This window comes from Gorilla gorilla, chromosome 23 (genome assembly GCF_029281585.2).
Source record: "Gorilla gorilla gorilla isolate KB3781 chromosome 23, NHGRI_mGorGor1-v2.1_pri, whole genome shotgun sequence".
NCBI classification, from domain to species: domain Eukaryota; kingdom Metazoa; phylum Chordata; class Mammalia; order Primates; family Hominidae; genus Gorilla; species Gorilla gorilla.
This window is the reverse complement of record NC_086018.1, coordinates 21,157,233-21,169,730: the sequence shown is the minus strand read 5'-3', so window position 1 is coordinate 21,169,730 and position 12,498 is coordinate 21,157,233. Positions and strand designations below refer to the sequence as shown.

Here is a 12,498-nt window from a genome sequence, read left to right as displayed (position 1 = left end):
ACAGCAGTTTCCCTGGGGGCCCTTCTTGGTGGAAGGGTGGGGGTTAGTCCAGTGAGGGGAAACAACACTCAGCATGAGAGGCACAATTAACCCCTGTGGGTCGGCAGCCTGGCCCAGATCAAAGGCTTCCTGACCGATAGAGGTTGTTATGTGGCCCTGAGGAGTGAAGACTGCCTGGGTTCATGCTGCTTTGTTACATTTGTGAGTGAGGGGCAGGTCTGGAGAGTGTCTGATGGCACATAAGGAGCTGTTTCTGTGCAGTTGTTGGTTCTGATTTGCAAAACCATGGGATATCACTAGTTTGTTTTACTCTGGGGATATCTGAAAAATCTCTGGAAGACTTAGGGTAGCATCGGTTGTAGGTCATCTTAACTGTACGGTTTCAATGCACGCACCTACATCTCGCAGTGTACGCAGGTCACACGGTGTGTCATAGAGACAGGAAAGACTGGGACAGTTGGTTGCAGCCCCGTGGAAGCCCCCCTGACTCTGAGGGTGGCTGAGGGGAAACTCTGGAAATCCTCATGGAGTAGAAACCATCCAGAGCCCAGGTGAGAGGTGGCTGCAGGTCCCCCCAGGACACTTCTGCAGCCCCGACCGAAGGCAGCCCGGGGTCTCCCATCCCCTGGGTATATTTGTTAAAAATGTGTCCATCATATATGAATTTGGGTTTGGTATTTGGTTCCCTCGTTGTGTCTTGTTCTGTATTTTTGTGTTAATGTCAATACCGTATTGTTTGGACCACTATAGCTCTTCTATGTCATTTGTAATCAGGGAGCATAATACATCCATGTACTTTGTATTTCCCGGTGGTGAGATTGCTAGATGACATAGTAATTGTATTTTTAGTTTGTGGAGGAACTGCCAACTATTGCTCATAGTGTGTACACCCATTTACATTCCCACCAGTAGTGTCTAAGAGTTTCCCTCTCTGTAAATTTACACTTGTGATTGCCTTTTAAAAATTCTGTTTTTGCTTTTGGCAACATTCATTTTATGTGGATGGGGACACTGTCTTAGTGTGATTTGATTTAAATTTTTGTGATGATTAGTGATGTGGGCAAGCTTTTTTTTTTTTACCTGTTCATTTCCTGCCTTCTTTTCAGAAATGTCTATCAGTTCTTTGCCCAAGTTTTGTTGGATTAGTTGGTTTTGTGTATTTTCCTACTTTATGTTAGTTTCTGGTATATGTCAGATGAACACCTTCAGCTCCATGATTCCTTATACTTACCGCCTCACAGCATCCTGTGCTCATTCTGTCTCTTCCGCTCAATGACCACTGCCTGTGTCCCATTCTTCTCCCTCCCCAGGGCAGGGCCCAGACCTCCTGCCTCCCATGGAAGCCTGGCCCAATGCGGGGCCAGCCACATGGCACAGTGTCCAGGGCCTTTCTGAGTGGTGGACAGGCCAGTTGGCATGGAAAATGGCGTCTGGGATTTCTGAGTTGACTGTTGAATGCAGACTCAACCCACTCACAACCAGTCACCACCACTGCCACCCAAGCAAGCCACCTGGGAGCCTGGAAATTGCTCTGCCCACCTCTTGCCATGGGCACAGACACATACCATAGGGAGGACTGCCAACAGACCCAGCCCACCTGCCCCTGGTCCCCAAGGATGACATTCAGGGGCCTGGGGATCACCCCAGCCCACCAACCACAACCTGTGTCCATGCAGGCTCCCACAGGGCCTAAGGACAGGCTGACCCCTCCCAGAGAACCCCCACCCCACAAGTACCCAAGTACTTCACCTAGGGACCTGGGTATAGACCTGCCCTGCCTTCCACTTCTGGCATGTGCTTGCACCAGCAGGGGGCCTAACAACAGGCCAGACCACCTGATGTCAGCATCAGGTCCCATGCCATCGTGGGACCTGGGGATCACCCTGCTCTACCCATGAGCACCGTCAGGGGCCCCGGGGCAGGTTCATCCCACCTGGCATATGTATGCATGAACTAGAAATGTGTTTGCCTGCTGGGCATGGTGGCTCACGCCTGTGATCACAGCACTTTGGGAGGCCAGGGCGGGTGGATCACCTGAGGTCAGGAGTTTGAGACCAGCCTGGCCAACATGGTGAAACCCTGTCTCTACTAAAAATACAAAAATTAGCCAGGCGTGCTGGCATATGCCTGTAGTCCCAGCTACTCTGGAGGCTGATGCAGGAGAATCGCTTGAACTCAGGAGGCGGAGGTTGCAGTGGGCCAAGATTGCGCCACTGCTCTTCAGCCTGGGGGATAGATTGAGACTCCATCTCAACAGCAAAAAAAAAAAGTGAGAAAGAAAAATGTGTTTGCCGCTGTGATACTTTCAACAACTCAGAGACATGGGGAAGCAGTTGATATGACATAAAAAAAAAGCCCGTGGCAGATCCAGCTGACAGATGTGATGGCAGTTCTGCTGCTATGAAAGCAGTCTTTCTTTGACATTAAGGTTTGTCACAGCTCTTGAAAATTTCGCAGTGACGTTGAAGGTCTCTCAGAAATTCCACGGATCCTTGTATTGCGTATGCATGAATAAAGTTAGAAAACTTTTTTTATCTTTCTCTAGAAATGAATATGAACTTGGGTTAACTTTCTGAGTCAGTTCCCTTGGAAACCTGGAAAAGGTGGAATGTCATCTGTGTTGGGTTACCAGACTACAAATAAAAATGGCCCAGAGTTGGTCATCATTATCTGAATTGGGAGAGCTATGATGAATTGTAAAACAGTGGGGGCATCTCGAGTTAGAGAAGAGTATTTGCAATTTTTGAAGTCTGCCATCAATTGGACTTTGCTGTTGTTAGAAATGTTTTGAAGTCTGTGGTCAACTTTTTCGTGGCTGGCTTTGGAGAAGAAATCAAGAGGTAAACCATACTTTGGGTTTCCCTGAGCACAGTGGTGTTTGTAACTAGGCATGTCCGTTGCTGGGACCCTTGAAAACTTTGACCATGGGACTGTTAAAAGAAATCTCAGTTTCTTTTTGGGACACAGGCTTCTAAGCTTGGTAGCCCTGTGCCCACCCGTGTGACCTTGTTGCTTTGCACGTGAGGTGTCACTTGGGGAGCAGGATCCAGAGAATAGCTCCTGGCCTGAAGTGTGGACAGCCGTGAGGATTCCTGCTAAAGACACAGGCAGGATACATCTGCTGGCACACGGTGTTTCGTGTCTTGTATCCTTCTACATGATACCAGTGGCACTATTGGCTTCATGGGAACTATTTTAGTCGTGTGAATGTTAGATGTATAAGTGAGCTAAGGCCAACCGAGGGCACAGTGGTGTGTCAGTGTCACTAATCATCAGAGAAACACAAATCAAAACCACAATGAGATCTCACCCCAGTTTAAATAGGCCTTTGTCAAAAAGACAGGCAATAATGAACGCTGGTGAGGACGTGGGGAAAGGGGAGCCCTCAAACACTGTTGGTGGGAATGTAAACTTCCGACCTCAAATGATCCGCTGGACTCCTCAGCCTCCCAAAGTGCTGCTGAGATTACAGACGTGAGCCACCATGCCTGGCCACAAATGGTATCGTTTTATTTTATATGCGATGGTTCGTTTCAAATATATTGAATACAGTTCCCTTCTGCCTGTTTGTGTTGTATCACAAAACTCATATTGAAGCTCTAAAACCAGAGCATTTGTAAGCCACTCCTGGATTTTGAATGGGGCATGGATGGACTCAACCTCTTTTAATTCCTCCAAAGAATCCCATGAGATTTTAAAAAAACTTTCACTTTAGATTCAAGGGGTACATGTGCAGGTTTGTTATGTGGGTATATTGTGCAGTGCTAAGGTTTGAGGTATGAATGATCCCCAGCACCCAGATAGGACCCAATATGTAGGTTTTCAGCGCTTGCCCCTCTCCCTCTCAGCCCCCTGCGGTTGTCCCCAGTGTCTGTTGTTCCATCTTGATGTCCATGTGTACCCAGTGCTTAGCTCGCACTTGAAGTGAGAACGTGGTATATGGTGGCTCACGCCTGTAATCCCAGCACTTTGGGAAGCCGAGGCGGGCGGATCACAAAAAAAAAAGATAAAATAAATAAAGGCTACAAATAAACAGTCAGATGAAGAGATAATATAAGGCAAAGACTGGAAGACTCCCAAGTACAGAAGTTTCTGTCCTAATGGAGTTGGACACATGGATGAGTTGGGTTTTTTTGTTGTTGCCCAGGTTGGAGTACAGTGGCACTATCTCAGCTCACTGCAGCCTCTGCCTCCCGTGCTCAAGTGATCGTCCCCCTCAGCCTCCCAAGTAGCTGGGACCACAGGCATATGCCACCATACCCAGCTAATTTTTTTTTTATTTTTGTAGAGATGGGGTCTCTCTATATTGCCCAGGCTGGTGGTGAACTCCTGGGTTCAAGCCATTCACCCACCTCGCCCTCCGGAAGTGCTGGGATTATAGGCATGAGCCACTGCGCCTGGCCGTGGATGAGTTCTTATTCACCTTCCTGTCGGCCTCCACATGAAGCTCCCCAAACCTTGTCCTCTTTGGCCTTGTAAAAAAATATATATAATTAAAAAATTAAAGACAGGGTCTTACTTTGTTGCCCAGGCTGGTCTTAAACTCCTGGTCTCAAGTGATCCACCCACCTGGTCCTCCCTTAGTGCTGGGATTACAAGATTAGAGATGCCAGCTGTCAGGTGGCTAGTTAGATTCAGTGTAAAGTCCTAGAAGATGCATTTTAGTAAAAACAGCTAGCCACCTGACAGCTGGCATCCATCCATTCAGTGAAGATTGTTGTGCACTGTGGATACTGTGGAGGAGGCAGCAGTCGCAGCCGGCCTGCAGAGTGAGATGCAGTGCCGGAGGGCTTCAGGAGGAGGTGACATTGTGATTGGTGTCTGAAGAGTGTCTCCATGATAATGGAGTCAGTGCAAAGTCCCAAAGACCGGGAAGGAGCAAGAGGAAAGGACAGTTCATATCCAGCTGCCCCACTCCAGAAAAAAAAAAAAAAGGAGGAAAGGACGGGTGCCAGCAAGGTAGGACAAGGGGGACCTCTGGAGTGTTTTTTTTCCAGTTGGGGAGGGATGTGCTCAGATGTGCATGCCGATTGCCAGGGCTGCAGTAGGGAAACAGCAGAGGGGCTGGGACCTGTGATTGGGAGTCTCCAGGTGAGAGGGGTGGCCCGTGGGGACTGGGGATCAGGTGAGGCTGGGAGTAGGGTATAGAGGTGGGAGCAGCTGGACAGGACCAGTGAGGATGCAGGGGCAGCTGCCCAGGGCTAGACTGTGGCTGCCCTGGTGGTAGGAGGTCTGGGGAGGCAGCTGCTTAGCTCAGGCTTGGGCACGTCCATCTGGTGTGTCTGAAACATAAGCCAGCAGGGCGCAGACTCGTCAGTGAGAGCATTCCTGAGCCCAGCATCCAAGAAGCAAGGGAGGTCGGGAAGGTGCTGCTATGAGGCAGGGGGAGGTCCCCAAAAGTCCAGATGAGAGCATGGCATGCGTGGAAAGTGCTGCGCAGTTTTGGCATCAGTGAAGTCACAGGGGGCTGTGTGTGAACAGGTGTGCTTGGGCGTGTCACCAGGGAGGCCTTGAGACAGGAGCGGGTTCGGGTTGGCTTTCCTGGAGACCAGGACGTGGGATAGTGTCGGGGCTGAGGCATGGACAGTCTTCCTGCACCCCCAACCCCTCCTTGGAGCTTTCAGACACTGCAGATAATTACCAGGTGATGTGATAAATACTACCTGTGGAGGGTGCCTTGGGCAGGGAGGACAGGGCGGCCAGGAGGGGTACCCTTTGGGCCCCTGCTCTGAGCTGCTTATCAGGAAAGGTGAGAAGCTCCTACAGGCCTGGTGTCAGAGCCTGGCGAGACCCTGTGAGGCCTTGAAAGTAGGAGGTGCTCCCTACAGTCTGTGCATTGTCATCTCAGGGAATCCACCCAGTAACTGTTCTAGTTATCCCTGCTCTCTAGGTAGGAGACTGAGGCCAGGAAGGGAAAGGCTGCTGTGATACCCACACTATCAGTGGCTGGGGTTGAGTTTGAACCCAGGGACTCTAGGGCCCATGCCTCTGCCATCCTGCCTCTGAGTTTGGGAGTTGGACTTGTTCCATCAAGTGCCAGGCCAGCCCTGCTGCTGGGTGCTCCCAGGCATTCACAAGCTGACAATTCTGAAGGGCCCACGCACTTGGCCATGCTTCAGTCTGTGTCCTGACATCACAGGTGGGTGCTGGAATAACAAATGCTGCAAATGGCACTGGGGGTGTTGGCCAGGCTCTGGGGGCACAGGAGCTCTGCCCATGCCCACAGTTGGCCTGTGCTGACGTCCCTCCATCACAGCTGAGTGGCACCAGCCCTTCCATTGAGCTGAAGTCTTCCTCCCATTCCTTCAGTGTGGTCTTTGTGGCTCAGAGAATTTGTGGCCAGGTACAGGATGTGGGGTGGCCCCTGTTTCTCTGCTCTGTGGCCTTTGACAGTGGGCAGGATCTGAGGCCAGGCCCACCTGCAGCAGGTGTTACAAAGAGGCAAACTGGCGCTTAATGTTGGGAAGAACTCGCCAACCAAACACAGTCCCACTATCTTTGGAGGTAGTGAGCTCCCCATTGGGGAAGGTATGTAAGCCAACCTTTCTGGGATGCTGGAAGATCAGAGGGCAAACACTTGAGATTCTGTGATCCTAATATTGACTCCAATGCTATGATGCTTGGATTTGAAGTCAGTTCTATTTAGCCAGTTTACCAAGTGTCTCCTTGGTGCAGGACACCAGGAGACACAAAATGTCCTGGATAATATTGGGTTTCTGGCTCCCAGGGGTCCCTGAGATGTTGTTCCAGCGGTTCTGGAGTATGGGCCAGGCACAGCTTGCATCTGGACCGATCCGCATTGCTCGCTCATTGTGAGCCTCATGATGGCAGTTCAGGATGTCATGCCCCCATGCACCCCCCAACCCCACCCCGCCATGGCCCTCACCATGGCCCACTCAGGGCACGAGGATTTCCGGGTGATTCCTGTGGTCAGCTTCCTGGACCTGACAGTGGGGTGGGGCTGCAATGAGACACCAGTTGCAGGAAGTGGTTTGCACAGCCTTCCTGGTGTCATGGGTCACTGTCTTGCCGAGTGGCTTTGGGCAGGTCCGTCCCCTCTCAGGCTGCAGGTTCCTATGCCAGGAGCTCCCTTCTTGCCCCACCAGGGCCTTGTTTTCCCAGATACAGAGGTGGGGCAGATCCCAGCCCGTTGAAACAGACAGGGCTTTGGAGGCCACATTGGGCCCATTTCTCAGAGGGGCAGTGTGGCTGGGTGCTGAGCCAGGCACTGGACTGGCCCCTTGAGCCTCCTGTCAGGCTGAGGCCCCCGAGGCACTGTGGGCTGCTGGTGCCAGTACACAGGAGTGATAAGGAGATGAAAGTCAGTAGGATGGTGGGGCGGCACCCCCGCCGGGCTGTGTTGGCAGCTGCCCCTGGCTGGAGGCCAGCTTGGCCCTGGAACGCTCCTCAAGGAACAAGGACACAGAGAGCCAACTCAGCCAGCCTCCACCTAGCACCCCAATCAGCACTCCCTTCTTCCCATGACCCCTACCCTCTGCCCGGCTCCTGAAACCGGCCAAGGAGCTAATGGACACCCACCAGGGTCTTAATGAGTGAGCCAGGGTTAATGGGTTACTGGGCCCGGTGACACATTGAACAGCCTCCCAGGGCTCTCAAAGTCCAGACTGGCCTGGCCTTGAAGGTCTTAGCTCGGCCACCTCCTTTTCCAGCTTTGACACCTCGAGGCTCAGGACGGGCCTAGGGTGGTCAAGAGGTCCCCTGCAGCCCTCACTTCCTGGAAAAGGCTCCATTTCCTGGCCTTCAGGCTCAGGTGGTTCCTTCTGCCTGTCAGGTCCTCCCCAAATCCAATCCCACCTCCGGCTGGATTCCCAAGGCCCCTATTCTGGTGTCTGCCCCTTCCATAGGGCTCTTCCCCCCTGGGGTGACCATACTATCTCATGCCCAGCCAGGTCAGGGCTCCTTGAGAGAAGAATCTGGAGGGGCCAGGATTTGATGAGAGAATGAATGATGGAATGAAAGAAGGAACGTAAGCGTGCACCTTGCTAAGAGTGACAATTCTGGCAGGCTGCAGACCACGTGTGGACCTCGATCTGAGGGCTGAGAGGCTTGGGCCTGTCAGCCATGTGGGGGCACCCACCCCATCTCATTGAATGGGGCAGAGCAGGTGAGGGTGTGATGGATGGACAGATGGGCCTCATCCCCCTGCTCCCACTGTCTGGGGTCCTCTGTCAGCCTGTCTTGTCAGACCCCTGAAATTGGGGGTTGAGGAAGGACCCTCCTGGATCATGTGACTCCCTTCAGTCCAGGTGACCAGGGTCCTTGGAGTGACATCTCCTAGAGCCCCACCTGTAGCCCTGCAAGCTGGGGAGAGGGCCTGTTAGGAGAGGCATCCCCTGCCCTGGGGTTGTAGAGGTGAACTAGGCTCCTCAGACCTTGTAGGGCCTCAGATGCTTACATCTCCAGCCCCTCCTGGCATGGGCATCTGGCTGCAGCCCAGCTCTGTGGCCCCATCTCCCAGGGAACCTTTGGTCTAATCTGCCTTCCACTGAAACCTGGCCTCATTCAGCCCCACCAAGGCTGTCAGAGCTCAGGTCTCTCATTCAGGGTTTGAGACCCCACCGGACTCAGACCTGCAGCGGTCCCAGATCACACAGCCCCAGGGATGGGACCAGCAGCCAGCCGTTGTCCCACCTGCAGCAGTTCTTGTGCCTTTAATGCCTCCCCCGCACTGCACTGCCCGCCCCCATGCTGCCTGCGGAGGCGGGGAAGAGAGGAGCTGGGTCACAGCGGGGAATCTTAGCTTGGTTTTAGTGTGCTGCTGGACAACCAGATCCAGAGTCCGGTGAGCCAGTGAGTGAGGGCAGCTGGCTGTGGCCCAGCGCTGTGTGACCCAGAGGAGCCACTCACCCTCTCTGAGATGCTGGACATCATAGGTGGGGAAGCTCAGGCCAGGGGACTCCCAGGAGTGTCTAGAGGCCTGAGTTCCATTCTCAGCTCTGCCGTATGCTTGCTGTGCTCTAGAGGAGTTCCTCTTCCTCTCCGAGCCTCGGTTTATGCACCTGTGCGGTGGGAGTGAGTTGCACTTCGGGGTGAAGGGGGCAACTCATGTGGGCACATCCTGCAGAGGGATCCCACAGGTGGGGAGAGCCCTGGGTTCTTTATCCAACTGCGTCTGGGCTAGCGGGGGCCTCTGTTTCTTGGCTAAGTGGGTTTGAGAGAAGTATGCCGGTGGGTAAGGGAGGGCTGGGGCAGAGTCACCTGACTTATTCGAAGAAGCCCTTGAGAGAGCCTTGGCTTCTTGGAATTGAGAGGGAGGAGTGGGCCAGATGCAGTGGTCATGCGTGTAATCCCAGCACTTTGAGAGGCCAAGGCGGGCGGATCACGAGGTCAAGAAATCGAGACCATCCTGGCCAACATGGTGAAACCTCCTCTCTACTAAAAATACAAAAATTAGCTGGGCGTGGTGGTGCGTGCCTGTAATCTGAGCTACTCGGGAAGCTGAGGTGGGAGAATCACCTGAACCCGGGAGGTAGAGGTTGCAGTGAGCTGAGATCGCGTCACTACACTCCAGCCTGGGCAACAGAGTGAGACTCTGTCTCAAAAAAAAAAAAAGGAGGGAAGAGTGCAGCATGAAGAAACAGACCCAGGAGGATCTGGCAGCCCTGAGTGGGGGTGGGGGGTCAGCTCTGGAGTAGAGCCAGAGCTGTGATGGGGTTGGGGGACCCTGTGTCCTTGGGCCATGCTTGCCTCACTCCTGGGTTCTGTTTGTGGCTGTGGATTGGGGTGGGGCAGGGCCGGTTGTGCAAGGGGTCATTGCCCAACTCCAGGGGGTGCCTGCCACCTCTCAGCTATATATATGGGGATATATATATAGTTCTTTCAACAGGTTTCCAGCAGGTAGTGGTTATTAAATTTTACTGAAGGGGTGTTTTTTCTAATTCTCAACACTGCACCGCACGGGTAGACAGCGTGGAAGATGGATTCCAACTCCAGGTCTGGGTAGTAAGCATCCAGTCCAGGGATGTAGACAGGCCTGGAGAAGCCACAGAGATCTGTGCGTTCTCATACCCAGGGATAGTGACTCCATTCTGGGGGCTGGCAGGGTAAGGGATGGGTGGGTCCTGGGCTTACCTGCAGGTCTGCAGACTTCCTGGGGCCAGCTGACCTCGGTAAATCCCTTTTGTCGAAGCTTCAGTTTCCTGCCTGTGAATGGGGTTGGGGCTGTGCTCTGGTTTCACCCTTGTGGCTCTGGGGTTGTGGTGACAAAGCCATCAAGCTGGGTTGAAGGATTAACCAGGAAACTTCAGACTGGCTGCCATGTCTATCTCTTCCTCATACTCCTCTCTCTGCTGCATCCTGGGAAGCTGCTCTGCTCAGCCTAGATTAGGCTCAGTTGTGTGTGTGTGCGTGCTTGCACGTGTGTTGGAAGTGGGTGGTACTGACACCAGAGTCTGTGTCTCTGGGTGAGTGAGGCTTGCGCATTTCTGGGGACAGGGAACTCACTACCTTATGTGCCCAGGACAAGAGCTGTGGGGTCTGCAGAAGACTTCTAGGCCAGCCCCTGCAGTCTTTCCTTGGGTGACATGGCTTCCCCAGACCCACTTCCCCCTAGGTGCCCTCTCTGCATTCAGGGGGTAGAGGGCTGACTGGGACAAAATGTGACACACTCAGCATGTGAGGAGAAGCCTCCTTCGTTCTGTAGGCCCTACCTCTGTTGACATGGCCTTTGATAAAGTGCCTCCCCTCCTGTCTCCCCTCTCTGGAATCCTCAGCTGCTGCCAGGCTTCAGCTATGCCCCATCAAAGGCAGCTCTGTCTCCCTACTTTCCCCAGCCCAGGGTTTTCCTTTTGGGGTCAGCGGGGGTCTGAGCCATCCTTTGCGCACTCAGACTTTCTTCCTGCCCACCAGCTGCTGTGAATCCTGCCTGTCTTATATGCTCTCAGGCAGAGAGGAAACTGCTGAGCAGGCCGGGGCAGGGGACAGAGCCCTGTGGCTCTCCACTTTAGACCCCTCCTGGCTGACTGCCATGGAATGCAGCCACTTAGCAGGGCCAAATCCCCTGATGTTCCTGTTGGCTGTCTAGCCTTCAGGGACAGGTCATGGGGCCTTGGTTCCTGCCCTGTCATCTTCCCAGTCACCCTGATCTTCAGGGGGAGGAATAGCCAGGGTAAGGGCTTGGTCATAGCACCTCCACCCTAGGGCTATTGAGGATCTCACAGTTGTGTGTCTGGTGGGTTCTGTCCAGAGCCCATTTGAGAGCAGTGGATGACAGGACAGGCCTATGTGACCCAGGCAGGCAGCAATATTGGGTCAGCCTTCATGTCCCCTTCTGTCAGCTGGGGCAGCCTGGAAGCATGATTGTGGGGTAGGTGTTATGGGCACGGAATAGACCTCAGGTGGAGGCTGCAGGGGCTCTCCGGCACTGTAGGCATAGCAGGCCCAGGAGCAGGGGAGGAAGCCATGACTCAGGGAGCCTCTGGCCCGTATCCTTGGCAGATAAGGGCCACAGGGGAATGGGCAGAAGTGTCCAAGGTCCCCTGGGCTGGGCCCGCGGCTGTTCCTGGCTCAGACTTCTTGGTGGGCTGGTCAGAAACATGCAGTAACTTGGGGCAGTTACCAAGTGGCCAAGCCTGCACTGCTGGGCTGTGTGAGCTTGGGCCAGCTCAGGCCCTCTCTGGGCCCTGCCTTTCTGGGCTGTTCAGGTTGTTCCTTGGGCCTGGGGTGCTAATGTTTCTGGACAGGCAGCAGAACCAGTCTGCACTCAGGGCCCCAGGCCATGTTCCCGGAACACACCTTTAGCATTGACAGCAGCGTGTGGTGAGGCCCCTTAGGCTGGGTTCTGGCCTAGTGCCAGGGGCACCCCTACTCCACCGCCTCCAGAGCCATCTCTGGGACACTGGCTGTGAGTTCAGATGTTCTGAACAGGGACAGGGAGAGCCAGAGAGGGACCCAGCCTGGGGCTCACTGGGGGGGCTCGTGGGCAGACAGCGCCCTTTGGAAGGAACTGAGCCTGGGAAGTGGGAACCCTATTCCCCGGCTCACAACACCTCCCACCCGGGGCCCTCCCAGGGCTGCATGAAGTTTAGTCACCTGGTGACAGGCTGAGTTACTGTACGGAGTCACTGTGTGCCTCCTTGCTGCTGTGACGTCAGCCTCCCCATCCTCCTTGCTAGGCTGGACCTCTGTGAGAGGCCTGCCTGTCCTGCACCCTGTGTAGATGCCTTCCACTGTCCCCCAGGGCTGCTGGGCACCCCCTGGCTGGCCTCTTGTCCCCTCTGGGACTAGGTAAGCTTATGGGTTCTCTGGCAGCTCCTGCTCCTTCCCTGCCTCTACTCCTCCTTGGAGGCGCCCACTCCCAGGACTGGACAGCATGCACACATTCTGGGAGGCGAGAAGGAGACACTGAGCTTGTGTTTCTGAGGCCCGACTTTAGACTGTGCTCTGTTGGGGAGGTGCCAGGGAGTGTCTGAGGCTGTGCCTGACCCTGCTCCTTGCCCCGTGGATGCAGCAGAGCCATGAAGATGAAGTTAGTGGTGC

The 12,498-nt window shown here is 54.0% G+C and overlaps 1 pseudogene; it reads left to right on the top strand.

The window, feature by feature from the left end:
• LOC101141165 (uncharacterized) overlaps positions 1 to 12,498 on the top strand; it is a 43,604-nt pseudogene that overhangs the window by 14,869 nt on the left and 16,237 nt on the right.